Raw genomic sequence first — 17,362 nt, 5'->3', positions numbered from 1 at the left:
CCAGACAAACACTATTGCTTTTTTAAAAAAACAAGCTAATTAGATTAAAGAACCAAGGGAATGTTGAGGATGTAGTATAGTTAGACTTCAGGAAGGCAACTGATAAAGCTGATTATAAAATGGATCAATGCAGAATAGATGTTCCTACGACCAGATGGATTAACAGTTGGCTAAAGAATTATATATGACACATGATCCTTAATGGATCTATATCTACACTGACGAAGATATGCAGTGAGGTATTTTGGAGTTCTTTCCTATGCCCAGTACATTTTCATATATAACATAGGCAAGGACAGAAGGGACGCTCACCAAATTCACAGATGATACAATGCTGGGAAAAAATTGTTTACACGTCAAAAGGCAAGTGCAAGGTTATTGATAGGTTTGAACTTTGGGCAATAAGCGGCAACATGCAATTCATTCATGAGAAATGGAAGATAGTTAGGAAAAATCAGAAGTAGACGCACAAAGTAGGCAGCACTCAGGCCAGCAATGGTGTTTGTGAGAAGTATCTAGGCCAGCAGTCTCCGACCTTTCTGGTTTGGCAGCCAAGTGGGTGGGGAGAGGGGATGGTTTTGTGTGAACCGTAGGCACGTGTACCTGCAGATCCATTTGTGTGAGCTGGGAGTACACATGCCCGCCCAATATTCATACAAATGGAGCTTCGTATGTGAGCACAAGTGCTCACCACTCATGCAAGTGGAGCTGCGTGTAGGTGCACATGCTCATACACCGCTCATGCGGATGGTCCTAAATGACTACTAATGGGCCATGGCCCGGAGGTTGGGGATCCCTGATCTAGGTATCCTAGTACACAACAAATTAAATATAAGCCTGAAGTATGCTGTAGCTATCAAAAAAGCCTATAGAAGCTTGGCTGACTGCATCACTTCCTGAGACATGCCAACCTCTGTTGACACCAGTTCTGATAGTCACAATATAAGAAAATGTTGGGGAATTGGAATTTGCAGAGAAGAGTGACAAAGATGGTGAAGGGCTTGGAGGATAAAACCTATAAAGAACAGTTAAAGTCATTTGTTTTGTGAAATAGGTGGCTATATAGGCAGGCAGGCAGGCAGGCAGGAAGGAAGGTCCTAGCCTATGTTTAGCCAAAAAAAGATAAAGCTTGGGGGAGATGCAATACTGTCACAGAGAATAGGGTGTGGATATATTCTTCATACTACCTGAAGGCAGGACAAAAACCAACGAGTTGAAATTTTTACAGAAAGAGATTCCTACTTAGAATTAAGTGGAACAGTCTGCCTCCTGCTCAGTCACTAGAAGCAAATGTTGGGCAGCCATTTGTCTAGGATTTCTGGTCTGGAGCAGGTAGTTAGACCAGCATATCTCCTTGATCCTTTTAAGCTCTACATTTCTAAGAAGGAGCACAGTCCTGTAGGCTAAATTGAGGACATTTCTCGGTACATTGGTGAAATGTCAGGGTATTAAAAAGCAAACTAGAAAGCCATGTTTGCAGCAAAGCAAGGAACCTGAGCATTCCTCTGCTAGTCAGAAAGAGGAATACCTTTGTATTGTGCTTTTTAGGCAATGACAGCATGTTGACATGTGGAGAGGGATCTGAAGCTGAACAGAGGTTGTGACTGCTGTTTAGTGTCAATGAGGTCATCTGGAGATGCAAAGATAGAAAGAGGTTAAAAGCCAAGCTGTTTGGAGACTGATAGCAGTGTTTTATTTTAAGGCTGTTGTTACAGGGAATGAAATCTTGGGAAGAGGGGGCAATACCTTAGGCACAAGGATATCATGTTTAACAATTAATAATTTATTTATCAATAGAAATGTTTGTGATAAGCATGAAGATTGCATAAAGACTCAGTTGCCCAGTACGAAGGTTGCAACTATTACACTTTGTGCGTATATATCCCCACATGAATGCATCTTTGAATAATCCGTGATTCCTAGTGTCTGCCTGGACAGGTCCCTGTAGTTATCTTGGCAAGAGTTTGAAAGTGACTTGCCACTGCCTTCTTCTGAGAGAACAGGAAAGTCACATGGGGGTCTTAATGCCTAAAGCAAAACTCACGGTCTCCAGGTTTCTAGACTGGTACCTTTAACCAGTACACCAAATTGACCCTCACACTGCACATTAATATCTAGGTATTAATATCAGTCTCAGCAGAATAATAGAGTTGGAAGTCAGCATCTGGCTGATGTTGTCCAAGCTTGGAAGCTAAGCAAGGTCAAAGCAGGTTAATGCTTGGATAGAAATTGTCCACACCAAAGCTCTAGGCTAGACTGGAAAGCTGAAAACACATTAGAGGCAGACAATAGAAAACCACTTTCAAATATATATTTTTTTAAAATAAAAACAAACTGCCATACATAAAATGTGGTCATGACCTTCATCACTTCTGAAGCTGACAATAGACTATTTCCATACTGTTGTTAAACAACAAACATATCCTACATAGATATGTTCAGGATGTTGCAAGGCACCATGAAGCTAAATCTGGAGGTTTTTTAATAGCCAAATACTGAAGGACTCTGCAGTAATTCTGCCAAATGTAAGTCCTTTCTCTCTAAACCTTTGGCATGAAAGCTACAGTGTGTTCAAATACTGTCCCTTTGAGAACACTTGCTAAGATATTTGAAAAATTTCTGATTAAATTCCATGCTAAAGATTCCTAAGCAAACTTAACATAAAAGGAAATGTTTCTTACATCCTGCTTACTTATCAGAGAATAAAGAAAAGAAAATAGAAATAAATTGAAATAGAAAGAAAATAGAAATAAAAGGATAGTCGGGGCCAGAGAAGATTGTGTTTCTGGTATGGAACCATGGAAACTCACCTCAGGTCATTCACTTCAGCCCATTTAGGTTGGACTAGAAGACCTTCAAGATCCCTTCCAACTCTGTTATTCTGTTATTCCATTATACTTCAAAGAATTGCTGCTTTGGACAAGAAAAATCTCCATGTAAGCCACTTTGAGTTCTTGGTGAAAATGCAAACCTAATAATCTTATTTAAAAAAGTAATAACAATGCTCTCAATGAGGGAAGTAAACAGTTATAAGAAATTGCAAAGGACACATATTGCCTTTTAATTTATTCATAAATTGTAGGTGTATAATGAATTGTGCAAATGCCCAAATTCTACTACTGCTAAAAATAGCTAAAATAAACAAACAAAAACTCCTAAAGTACTGCCAAAAGCTCTAAAAACATTTCTTCTAGATTACTAACTTAGGAAAAGTTCTTTCTTAAAATGATACCAGTGTAAAATTCTATAAGCAGGAGAGACATGAGGGACGATTTTTTTTAGATTTAGATTTTTTTTTTAATCCCATCTTTATTATTTTTATAAATAATTCAAGGTGGCAAATATATACTGTGTAATACTCCTTCTTCCTTCTATTTTCCCCACAACACCCCATGATGTGAATTGGGCTGAGAGAAAGTGGCTGGTGAAAAATCACCAATTTGGCCTAAGGCAGGACTAGAACTCAAAATCTCCTGGTTTCTAGACTGGTGCCTTAATGGCTAGACCAAACTGGCACTTTTAAATTTCCATCCTAGAATAATTTCTTCTAGGATTGGTTCCTCCATTTTGGGAACCTTTAGATGTCATCATCTGAGGTCCTTATGTACTTATAAAATGTAATGAGAATGATAATTCCTCATGGGAGAAAAGGAAGAGGAAGTAAGGGGTCCTTATCTAAGTTCAGTTCAGAGCCCCATTTCCCACAGAGGCCACTCAGATTGCTAAAGGAAGAGCAGGCAAGAAATTTGAGTGGCTACAGATGGAGGACTGACTAGTGACACTGAGATTAACGTATTTTTTTTCTTTTCCTTTTCTTGAAAGATTTGAAGTCAGGCATAAAGACAAGAGACCTTTCATAGTTATTTTGAGTCAACAGATAATTTAAGCAATCTAGAGAGATGATTGCATCTTGACTTGTGGCTATGCCTAGGGAAAATAGGCAAAGATCGCTCAGACTTTTATTCCTTTCTTTACACCTGCAAATTTTCTGTATTTTAAGTATTCTGTATTTAAGAAAACCAGCAGAGTTTCTTCCAGATCCTACAATTTTGAAAGCTGATGAGCCCCAGGAATTGGCAAACTTATTTAAAGATAATTACATTCTCCCGATATGTCATTGGTGTTGATGTTGAGCTAGTGTGTGGAACCACTAGTTCTTACAGCCCCTTTCCAGTAATGAACTCTTGCAGATGCTGTAAAATTTTAACGATCCTAGTTTTATTTCCATACTTCGTTCTGCACTGCTGTTATTTTTTCCCTCCATTTGATGTTGTTCCCCAAATATGTCATCAGGTACTCAGGCCAAAGGAATTGGTTTTTATATTTCTCTTTAAAAAGGAAAAAAAAATCTTTCCTACTTTATGCTGGCTTGGAGCCTTTAATCATGTTCACTCTGTAAGGCTTAATCGCTATCAGTGCTGCTTAGGTTATGATTGGAAAAATTCCAGTGAGCATGTAGATTCCCAGTAATTCTCCTGCTGTTTCTTTATCTTGATCACTGTAGAAATGTATCCCTTTATATGGCGATTTTGGTTTTTAGACTGGTATTCCATACATGATACCTGGCATAGCATAGTGGTTAAGAGGCTAAGCTGTGAGCTGCAAAGCTGGTTAACTGAGACAAAAATCCCATAGGCAAGCCTTCCCATAAATGTGGTTGGTTGATGAGTTTAGGAATTGCCTTTCTTGAAAACATCCCAGCTGTCTCACTCTGAGTTGCTGATACCATTACCCTTTAGATGTTGGACTGAAAGTAAATTTGATTCTCATTACCATATGCCAAGCCAGCTTGCTCATCCAGGGCTGAATTCTGAATGAGTGATGATGTTGTGTTGTTTGCTGACCTTGCATTCAACAGCAGCACTGAAACACTCAACAATCTACCCAGTATGACAACTATAGTGTCCCAGTCTAAAAACAGGATTAGAAGGGAAAGGAGCCCACTCATCCTGACCCCATTATCAATCTGATCTTAATACCTATGTGATGTGACCCCATTTAAACAAAAGGCAAATCGCAATGTTCTGCAGCAAATATAAAGTGTACAGTTGCAGTTTAGTGCCAAATCAGAGAGAGAGTAGAGGAAAACACCCACCCTTATTACTTCCTCTTCAATGATTTCCCATAGTTGTTGCTCCTACCAGAGACACCCTGGGTGATCGTATGCTCTTGCTTCTTCCTCATCCTCTCTCACTTGCTACCTGGCTACAAGTCAAGCTGGTGATAATGCTGATCTGTTTGCTGTGGGGGGAAAAAAAACCCAGCTGATGCCAAAATACTGTTAAAAGCAGAGAAGCAAGCCAGCAAGCTGTTGTTTTCTCTCAAGTTAGCAACTCTATATATCAGCATTATGCAAAGCTATATAGTTGTCACTCTAGACATCCCTTGGGATGATGGAGGAGCCTTTTTAGGAATCTTTTGTAAAGTCTGACTGCTGATGTGAAGAACATTCACCCTGTGCCTTCTTAGATTGCAAGCTATGATCTATTTAGTGCTGCAATCTTGCATCAATGCTGCAATGAATCCTTTAAAGTTTGAACTGCATACTTAAAGCATCTGCAGAAACACTGCATGCCTCGTGAAAGAAATCTTAAATAGGGATAAATTTATCCAAAAAGGGGTTCTTGATGTTCAATAAAAGAAGATGGAGGTCCTTGCACTTGGCTAACAAAAGCCTGGCTTAAACGTCCTACAGGAAATTGACTGAAGGGACTTTTTAAAAAAAAAACATTCTAAAACCTCCACTCTCAATTTCACTAATGAAAATAATACTGCTTCAAAAGCCTCAGTTAAAAACATTCTATGAACATGAAGGATTGAGGAAAGGAATTACTAATGGCTCATTATAGTGCATTGTATAGATGATGCAATTAGAGAAGACTATCAATAAATCAGACATTTGCATACCATATATATTCAGGTACTTTGCAAAAGTCTTCAGACTGTGAACACATGTCTGCTATTTATCTGGAAAAAAATGCAGTTATTTTTCAAGTATGCTTTCTATCTTTTTTTAAAAAAGAAAACCTGTGTCTTAATTGTATATCAGTATACCCCACACTCCTAATTGGCAGGAATCATGAAAAAGTATGTTTAGCTTGCAGATCATTTCAGAATAGAAACCCTGATGTCAATGTGCTGGGCATAAAATTAAATTTTGGTTGCAGTTATTGTATACTGGTCAAAATGTGCCTAAACTGACCTTTATTGTCATTACTATGAGCAAAAAATGTTGTATGTAGTAAGTATGACTAAGACTCATAACCTAGCTTACATATTTATCTTATAAAAAACATAATGTGAAACAACTGATTGATGAAAGCCATGATGGGTAGTGGAGGTTAGTATTTATGGACTCATCTGGTGACAACAATAAATGATAAAGAACATGTATGTATTAATTAAAGAAATAAAAGAAAGAACAACAGACATGTTGCCTGCCTGTAAAACTTAGATAAAAGTGAAGGGTCTAATATATCTGAATGAAAATGACCCAATCTTATGGAGTGATATATACAGGGAACTGAAGAAGTAAACTTAATTATGAGTGAAAGAGCTGAAATATATGTCAGAACATATGAACCAGTTTCATTGATGGGAATGCATATGAAAGTACAGTAGAAGTTATAGATTCAAAATAGTTGAATGTTGCATTTTAGTAAAGGGGATAATCGAATGATTATCAGAGATGAATTCTGCAATAGTCTGAATGGATGAGTCCTGGGGTAGGGTACAGTATACAATGATCTGTAAAATGACATGGAAATGTGATGAGTATAGGGAATGGATTGCACCATCTGGAGAGCCAAGGTTAAAAGAGAATTGTCAGTATTTGGTGAGCCTCTGCCTAGAAAATGCTTATTTTGAATACGGAAGGAAAAGAATATTACCTTGGAAGTGTGTAAAATTATATTAATGGGAGGTATAAAGATGGACTCTTGGAGGAAGCTAGGAAGGAAAAAGATATAAAATAATTACTGAAAAAATGAGAGAGAAAGATTTTATGTAATATATTTACACAGTGATAGCAGAATTGCAGCAGCATAGTGGCCTAGTGGTGAAGATGTTCACCTCCCACTCAGAAGGTTCAGAGTTCAATCCTAGATTTCTCTCTTAGGTGCGAACCCAGTTCCACACAACCGCCCCGACTCTACCCCAAATTAAGGGATGACAGGTTCATAAAAAGGAAACAAAATTAAAATCAGAATAATATATTAAAGAATTGTCTGGAAATATATTCTATAAAATATTGCCAAGAAAAAAAGATTTATTACACATATTTCCCTCCCCCCTGAAATATAAGAAAAGAATAACAAACCACACAGAACTTTGCTATTGGATGAGATAAAATGTACAATAGACCTGGTGGGCCTGAAATTAAACACTCAGAGATGCCTCTTGAAGGTCTAGACCAGGGGTGTCAAACTTGATTGAGGGCTGCATCAGGGTTGTGTTTGACCTTGTGGGGGGCAGAGGGGGCATGGCCAGGGTGAGCGTGGCCAGCTCAACATCATTCGTGTCAGGGGCGTCTTTGGTGGCCCGAGCACTTTGCCACTGAAAATGGGCTCCCAAGCTCCATTTCTGACTGCACCAGCCTCCTGCAACCCTCTGCCAGAGAAAACAGAGCTCAGGAGGGCCACATGAAGCCCTTGAGAGCTCCGTTTTCAGCTGCAATGGTCTCCTGCAACCCTCTGCTAGGGAAAATGGGGCTCCGTTTTCACTAGCAGAGGCATTGCAGGACAGTCCATCCTGTTTCCAGGGTGGCCCTGTGAGCCAGTTCTGTTTCCAGGATGGCCCTGTGGGTTGGATTTGGCCCTCGGGCCTTTAGACCTCTGGTCTAAACATTTCTGACAAAGAGAGAGCCATGCATGTATGGGATATGCTTAATTATCTTTTCTGAAAGTTCAGGACTTGGGACAGGGAGGCCCTGTTCGTCTTTCAACTTCTCCGTCCATGGGCATGTGATAGATTTCTATGGGGAACTGCTGTTCCTGAAATGCCAACTGCTTCTGGATGTCCATTTGACATCATAGGGGCTGGACGTTAATGTGACCAGCTTCTGCTGGAGTTCTAGCCCTCTGAGTACCATGATGAATGTACAAGTCAAGGATCTGTTCAAAGCTATTCACCTCAAATGCATATCGTTTAGCCGCTGCAGTGTAAAGGTCAGGGTTTCTGCTGACAATAGGCAGATTTCATTAAAAGGTTGTGTGATGTGACTACGTGGAAACTTGTTTCAAGGAGGCATCTCCATTATTGCCTGGCTCCACAGAATGACTTGGGATGGATCTTTTGAGGGAGGGAGGATGTCTTGTTAGTGGCTTCAGTATTGTGATATTCTTTTGAGAAGAAGGAGAGCCTGAAGCCATACATCTATAATTCAGATTCATGCTGTTTCTGCAAGGAGGGGTAGTAGTGTCAATCCTCATCCGTTTCTTTTCTTTATTGGATTCTTGAATCCAATCTACAATCTCCAGCAAATAATTGACTGACAACCGGATAGCTGTTTGTGGCAAGGAATGATTACTATCTGCTTGTATATTTCTGGCCAAAGGTTAAGCCTAGGTTGAGAACAAGATGGGACACTTCCCCAACTTAGTCCATTGGCCAATGCAAAAATCCAAGACAATTCTAGTTGTCCATCCTCACTCAGTTTTACATCATTATGAAGAATTACATTCAAACAGGAGAGGAACTAAACAGAGACAGCTTGGCTGGCATTTCATATTGTTTAAGCTGGGAAAAAGAATTTTGGTTTAGGAATTGATTGTGTACCAGGCACCTGCTCTCCAAAACTTAGAACACATATGCTGAGCTGGGGAAGACAGAAGAAGAAAGGTCTGTTTTGAACTCTCTCTGACTGTGATTGATAGCCCTGTGCTGGATTGTCACTGAAGTAGAAAATTAGAGGGAGATAGGTTCAGATAGAGGCCCATCCAGGTTGCATGCTGTGTCCATAAACATTCAGAGCTGAGCCTTTGAGATTGTTTCTCCCCTCATTTTTCCCAGTGCTGAACTGGAAGGAGGCCAACTAGATCTTGATTTTTATTGCTTTTTCCTCCTAACAATGTTTCTTCCAGAGGCTTCTTTGTTTAGTTGAGAAAAATACATTTTTCCCAGCATATTTTAATAACTCTTCAAATTATTAAACGCGCATGCTAGTCTATTATTACAATGATTGTCCTCTCCCTATTCGAAAGACAATCTTTCATTGCAGCTCATTTTGAGTGAAGTAAGCCAGTCATGTTCCCATTTGAGAATATCACTCATAAGGAAAGAAAGATTTAAAAGAGAGCAGTTTGGTGTAGTGGTTAAGACCCGAAATCAGGAGACTGTGAGTTCTATTCCTGCTTTAGGCATGGAAGTCAGCTGGGTGACTTTGGGTCCCTCCCTTCCTCCCTCTCTCTCCTTCTCTCTCTCTCTCTCTCTCTCTCTGACTAACCCATCTCACAGGGTTATAGTACAGAAAATAGGAGGAGGTGTGTTGGATATGTTCACCACTTTCAGTTATTTGTAAAAATAATAAAGGCAGGACATAAATACATAATAAAAAAACAAAATAAAATAATACTTTTGTCATCTAGTTTCTGGACATGGAAAAGAATGTCCTATTTGGTATCAATGCATGTATGAAAGTAAGCCTTCTTCTATTGAAGCAAACATGCTTTGTCCTATGCTGTGAACTACTTGTTGCAGAAAAATTGCTTATGGATTTGTCCAAGGGGAATGAACCACTTTGAGGCAAAACAAATCATTCAGGGCCAAAAACCGAATGCCAAGTTTTACCAGCATGTCCTAAGTATAAAGCATGCCGGGTAGGAGGAAAAGAGGTTACACAAATTCCACACCACTTGTTCCTAACAACAACACATTTGAAGAGCACTAGGTTGGTGAAGATTGGTCTCTCAGTTTGGGAAGAAATAACACTCACAGCATGAAATGAGAAATGCCCAAGGTTTACTCGCGGCAATTCACAAATCCAGAAATAAATACCAAATGCATCTCTCATGGAAACTTTGAATTTTTTTCACATGACCAGCCACAGCTCAACCTGTGGTGATTGTGTATGTGTGAGGGAGTTTTATATACTTGATGTAAACTATTACAAGGTTTGATTTAAGTAATACTTCGATTTAAAAAGTTGCTTCCACAGTCCTTTCCTCTACTACATGCTTTGTCCCTTGAAGTTATTAATGAAATGTTAATGAGATGACACATTATTAGTAATTGAGTCCCCCCCCGCCCCAATGTCTTTCTGGTGAAGAACTGTGTGTTCCGATACATGGAAAAGGCAGATCCAGTGTATAGTTAGATTTGATATTTGCAAAGGGAAATTATTCATTGCTTTTTTGTCCCAGTTGACCTTGGGCCAGCTTGAGATAGTCTGCTAATTAAGCTGCCCACTAGCTAACAGAATGGGATATGTATGATTATTTTTTTAAAAAATGGAATAGTATATGCAGCCCAGAGAGGCAGGATGCTGGGAAAAGGATAGACTCTTCTTTCCAATTCTTGCTTTTTTGATGAATTGGAAAAGTATAACTAGTAACAGCATTTGCAAATTTGATTGGTTACCTAAGAACCCATTTGGGTTCACACCTCAGTCTCTCTCGAACTTGAAAACTCATTTTTAAAACCATCTGAAGGATGTTTTGCTTTGCTCATGCTGGGTTGACAATTGTGTTCAGGATTTGGTTAAAAGAAGAGGTACTGTAGTAGTAGTAATAGTAGTAGTGGTAGTATTTTGGGTAGCAGTAATGTGATAGAGTTTTCTTAAGTTTAAAACTCTCTGGGGCAAAAGGTTAGGAGATGGAGTTCTTTCCCTCCAAGAGAACTTGAAAAAAGTGATCTGTTTCTCCTTTGAACTCTACAATGACTTTTGCACTTAACTAATATGGAGACAATTGAAGCAAAGTGGACAAACATCTACCCTAGGTGCTCTGCTATAGATTTCTCTACCCTTAGTCCTTCTACTAAACTGGAAGAAGCATTTTGATGAACATTTTACAGCATCGCAATCATTTTTATTTGTTGTACACAGCTCCCCAGCAATGAAACAAAAGAGAACATAGAAATGGATGCTTTTTTTTTTTATCATTGTTCACACCCTCACAGCCCTCCTCCTCTCCCCACAATGTTCACTGAAATTATTTAGCCAGACAAAGGAACAGGATCAGGTCACCAGGGAGGCCTCTGAAAGGTTTTGTGGCATTTGAAGGAGCAAAAGAAGGCGATGGATGAAAATGCAGAGCGGTCTAGCATGCAAGACTGCTCAAATCAATCAGATGAAGTGGAAATCTATGGCTCAAAGCTTGCAATTACACACATATCCCTTTTAAGAATATTTGTTATAGCTGCTTTTAATGTCAGCAGCCTGTTCAGAGGGGAAATAATGGATCATTAGCAAAGATCCGTCACTATAAATGCTTCTCTGGCTGACCCTTCAGTGCCACAGAGCTAAATCAGTAGGAGCAGCTCAGCAAAGTGGCATTTTGTAGTACATGGTGCAACAAAACTCTTGCAATGATGTCCCTGAAAAAGTTACTTCATCCTTCAGTTTAGAAGAGGCCTGAACAAGCTGTCCTCTTCCCTCCTCTCCTTGCTGGCTATAATGGCAGAAGACTGAAATAATGAAAAGGCCATTCAGATAAAACCTAAGCTGAAATGAGGGCCTTGTTCAGGCCCATTTGGAGATTCTTTGTGGTTGCTTTAGTTTTGAAACTAGTCCGGGGATTTCACCTCTCTTGGGAGCTACAGTACCGCTAAATCACATTAGGATAGCTATTTAAATTGAAACTAAGTGAAAGCACAGAGACAAAAAATATGGATGGGATCCATATAGCTAGGGGTTCATATAACACTGTCAAGGGCTGGTTATAACATATAGTAAGAATCCCCCACCAACCCTACCTGGAGGGAGGATAACTTTGAAGAAGTCACCTGGGCTGGACTTTCCATAGAGGGGCATCCTACTTTATCTGCTTTGTCAAGTCTTGATGGCTGCAGTTTGCAAATATGAATTTCATAAAGTGAAACAGGAAATAAATGATGTATGCTAAACAATGAAGCTATGGACAAGCGGATAATTTATAATGCACTTCTGTTTAACTCACTTTTTTAATGTTTCCATTAGAAATAGCAATAACTGACCCCCCCCCCCCCCCCGTGTTGAAACCAAATTTGTGTGAAAGAATGGAAATATAAAAGTTTGTCTTTTGCATGATCCTAGCTTGCAGAGCAAATGATTTTGGATACTCATACATTCAATCAAATCTTCAATTTAAAGTTATAGAATTGCAAAGGAAATTCCATACACTTCAGATCACTGAGCTGTGTCAACAGTAAACATGAAATATTTTTGCTCACTGGATATAGTGAGGAGGTGTGTAAAAGGGAATTAAATGGTCTAATCTTGTTGATAATATACTCTTCAAACCCCCTCTAAATGTTTTTGTCAAGCAGGAATTGGTCCACATCAAATTTTCCTTCTCCCGAAACTATGAATTTTCTTCATCACCTCGCCTCCAGGATTTCAATAAACCATTAAAAGTGGAAGGTGGTATTAAAGGGCTTGTTATATAATGTGTTTACTTGGCCAATGAAATTTAAGTTTTTCACCACATCCTGTATGCAATGAACTAAATCTTTCACTTATCCTTAAGGTAATAGAGTTAGCTTTTGGGTTGCTACAGTTAAGCTTACATTTACTACATAAGCCTATATGCTAAAGGTGGAATCTTCACTTTGAGGATAAGATGCTCTTTTTAATTTATCTAATCATTTTATACACACATACACATGTACTGTATTAACTTTAATGGCTATGTGGTAAATATATGTTTACATATCTATGATTTCTAAAAAAAAATGACTTTCTTGTTTGAATAAGGTGACATGTTCATTACAAGTGAATAGTCTGGGGAAACTGGGTTGTTTCCTAGCTCTTCTCAACCAGTGGGAGATCAGCAGCCAGCTCAGGAGCAGAACTCTTTCTCCTTGCAAGATAATTTGTATTCTGCACTAGCCTTTTGGGGTTCGGAAGAAGCTTCAGTCCAACAGCATATTTATGTATTCACTGAGGCATAATTTGGGCCATGCATACTCTTGACAGCTGCAGAAAGCAATCCCATTTTTCATAAGGTGGGTAAGGAAAGGTGTGTGTAGAAGTGATTGAGACTGCAACCAGTTAAAGGGGATTAAAAGAAGACCAGAACCTGGAAAAAGCCAGGGCTTCCCAGCAGTGAAAGAATATCAAGAGGGGGAAAGACGCTTTATGAACTATGCTCAACAGGAGCAGCATCAGTAAATGTTCCTATGGAAAGGTACAACATGGCAGTCAGAATCTCAGAGTAGGTCCAGTAAAGTAACCGGCCCATGGGATGCTTAAATCTGGCCTGCGGGGCCAGCCTGGAAATAGCAAAGGACCGGCCCATGGAGCTTCCGGTAACCAAAATAGGGGGTGGGAGTTGTGCACCCCATTTTTAGCCCAGACAGCAAAGTGCTGCTAGAGACCATCCATCCTGTCTCCCCACCCCACCCTCACCCAGCCAGTAGAGGAGAAGTACAATACTTATCCGCCCCCCAAAGAGACCCAGTTTGACACCCCTGGATTAGAATGTGAATTACTTTATATTACTGTGATTAAAAAAAAAACATGCAAATTTTCTTCAGAAACAGTATCACTCCCTCTTCTCCATTAAGATACTTTATGCTGCAGCTTGAAACCATCATGCTTGATAGACTGCATATTTTGCCTTAAGTACTGACAAGGGATGCTATGGGTACATTGAGGCCTTCAAAGGAACTTTTAGTATTTGGATGCTTGATAACTCAGAGGTGGGAAAGGCAGCTGCTGCCCATTTCAGATGACCACTTCCACGAGTCCTTTGTTAGGAGCCATGGTGGCTGGGCTGAAGAAAACTAGGCTAAAAATAACTGGAGAATAACAAACTATTTAGCCCTGGTCACATCAATGATGTAGTGAATTTAGCTAGCATGCTAGGACTATAGAACACCATCTGATTATGCACTGATATTGGCAAAAGATGGCTGATTATTATTAATTTTTACCTATTTTGTGTGGGGTGGGTGTGGGTATTATAACTGAAAAGGGAAACAGAGCAGAAGTATGCTGTTAAGTACCTTCTCCTCCTGACTGGCCAAACTCCCCAAAAAGTCCTAGAATCATATTTCTAAAATTCTGCCATTTGATTTCTGGTGTTTGGCAGTATAATCTCTCTCTGCTAGAAATGGCATATAGTTTCTCATCCTGATGATAGATGAAGAAATTTATTCCACATAAGCTTTCACAGTCTATGTAGTACTCCATCAGTTGCATGTTGTGCTGTCCTGAGAAAGTAGAATAGCAGAGCAGACAGACAGGCTCATATTAATCTACTCCCTGGAGTTGCAGATAACGTGAAGTGAGAGTAAAATCCATGTATATTGTCCTGAAGATTTGGAGGATAAGTGACATAGAAGCTTTTTGTCACATGTCAGCAAAACCACTGTATTTAGTAGTGTGGTTAAATTTTGCACATTTTATAATCTTGAATATTTGTTTGTGAGTGTTAGATTTGTTTTAGATTTTGTATTTCCACTTCTGCAGATATTGCTCTCAAGATTCATTATCATCCACTCTGTCCTGAAACTAATTGCAACCTAATTTATGTATCAATATAAAGTTTGCATCTAAATCAGGGGTATCAAACTCATGACACAGCGATGTCACATGGTGTATCAGGACTTTTCCTGCTTCACTAAACTGGGTATGGGCATGGCCAGTACGTGACATATCCGCCCATGGGCCGGTAGTTTGACAGCTCTGACTTAGATGATGGAATGTGGGCAATGTTCCGGACTAGCAGGCTCGAAGCCTGCAAACCTGATTGGCCCGCTGATAGCCGATCGTGATTGGTCGCCATAGACTGAGGCGATTGGCCAGTAAACGGGCTGCCGCGATTGGCCCTGCCAAGAGCGGCAAACTCAAATTGCCTTCATTGGCTGCCTAGCCGCAGCCAGCCCTATATAAGGGGCTGCTGCGGCTGGGATTAGTTGCTCAGATCTGAAGTCACTAATAAAGAGCTGTTGTTGCTATTTGAGTCTTGCCTCCGTTCTTGAACCATCCTCCCAGATCTAACACTGGCGACGAGGATGGGATGCGGAGGCAATGAAGTCTATTGATTTGAGCTAGCTGAAGGAGCACATGGCTGACAGAGCACAACGACGGTGACAATGGCCAGCAGCGCTATACCACCCGCACCATTCGATCCAGCTAGCGAAGACTGGGACTCATATATGGACAGATTTCAAATGTTCCTAGAGTCCAACAACCTCAAAGATGCCACGCCTAGCAAGAAACGAGCCGTTTTTCTAACCCATTGTGGGCCAGCCGTTTTTAAGATGGCTAAAGCCTTAGCAAAGCCAGCTGAGGTTAAAACCATGGATTGGGATACCCTTGCTCCCATCCTGCGCAACCATTATGCCCCAGCCATGCCAACTCTCATTCGCAGACACGAGTCCTACCAGAGGGACCAGCGTGAAGTTGAGAGCGTTGGGGATTTTGTGGCAGACCTGAGGAACCTGGGCAGTTTATGTGGCTTTGCCAACCTCGAAGAAGCCATGAGAGACTGCATCGTCCTTGGCCTCAGAGACCCAACCGTCCAGAGCAAGATCATGGCCAAGGGAGACATCTCGCTTGCAGATGCCATAGCAGATGCCACTGCAGCTGAAGCCACTCGTAAATCAGCAGCATGAATGCGTCGAACCAGCGGAACCAACCGCCAACCCACCAACGATGCTGGGAAACCTTCAGACAAGTACACATCGACCACCCATCATGAAGATGTCGAGTCATCCTCAGACAGCGAGGAAGAAGAAGTCCACAGGCTCTGGGACCAGCGGGGTCGTAAACCCAACTACCAATGCACCGGATGCGGGGGAAACCATCCCTGATCCGAATGCAGATTCTTAGATGCCATGTGCCGTTTTTGCGAGAAACGAGGGCACATCGCGAAGGTATGCAGAAACAAGAGAAATTCCAGCCCCAGACGGAGAGGGAGCAGCCCAAAGAGGAATGATGGCAGCTCCACCACACAGAGGGACCGCCCTAGCAACCAGTGGAACCAGTACAGCAGACCCTGAAGGTTTAACGACACACCCAGACGAGAGGAGGCTCATCAAACCATCACCATCGGCCACGCTTCATCACTTGACGCTAAAAAAATCCGAGTAAAGGTCACCATTGAAAACAAACCGTGCATCATGGAAGTCGACTCTGGGTCATCACTATCCATGGTATCCTGGAGAACACTCAAGCAGCTAATTCCCAACATCCGACGCCAAGACCTCAGCAGTCAGAGACTCATACTGAAAGACTATCAAGGCAACCAGATTCCAGTCACAGGTACCCACCATGTCCAGGTCTTTTTCAAGGGACATGATGCAATTCTACCGCTCACCATCATAGACAGAGACCGGCCAAGTCTATTAGGCCTTCAGTGGTTCGCGCCATTAGGAATCGGAATGGCTGGCATCCATCATACTGAAGACGATGACTGGGAGGCGGCTCTCATCCACAACTTCCGAGAAGTGTTCAACGAAAGCCTAGGCAAGTACAAGGGGTCCCCTATTTCATTTAATCTTCGCCTCGACATTGCATCCATTCGCCTAAAGCCACGCCCTTTGCTCTCAAATCCAAAATTGACGAGCAACTGGACAAATTAATTGCACAAGGCGTGTTAGAACCTATTGACCACGCCCGATGGGAGACACCAATTTTCACCCCCATAAAGCCTGATGGGTCCATAAGAATCTGCGGTGACTACAAGGCCACCCTCAATCACGCACTACAGCAGAGCGCCTACCCAGTACCAGTTGTTCAACATCTCCTGCATTCACTTGGGGGTGGCAAAATATTCACAAAATTACATCTGGCCCAAGCATATCAACAGCTGCCAGTTGATCCCGAGACTGCAGAAGCCCAAACTATAGTCACACATTGTGGTGCATTCAAATGCAACAGGCTCCAGTTTGGTGTAAGCGTAGCCCCAGGCATCTTTCAAAGCCTGATGGAGAGACTATTACAAGGTATAAAAGGGGTCGTGCCCTATTTTGATGATGTATTAATAGCAGCACCCACAAAAAACCAATTCAAGAAACATCTCAGAACAGTCCTACAGAGGTTCAAAGATGCTGGCCTCAAGGTTAAGAAGGAAAAGTGCTTTGCACAGAAAGGGTGGAGTTTCTTGGCTACCTCCTTGACAAGCAAGGAATCCACCCCACAGAAAAGAAATTGGCAGCTATCAAAAATGCCCCAAGACCCAAAAACAAAACTGACCTCCAAGCCTTCCTGGGACTTATT

Source organism: Pseudonaja textilis, chromosome 3 (assembly GCF_049901715.1).
Source record: "Pseudonaja textilis isolate UNSWEBS1 chromosome 3, rPseTex1.2, whole genome shotgun sequence".
NCBI lineage: Eukaryota > Metazoa > Chordata > Lepidosauria > Squamata > Elapidae > Pseudonaja > Pseudonaja textilis.
This window is presented reverse-complemented; position numbering follows the sequence as displayed.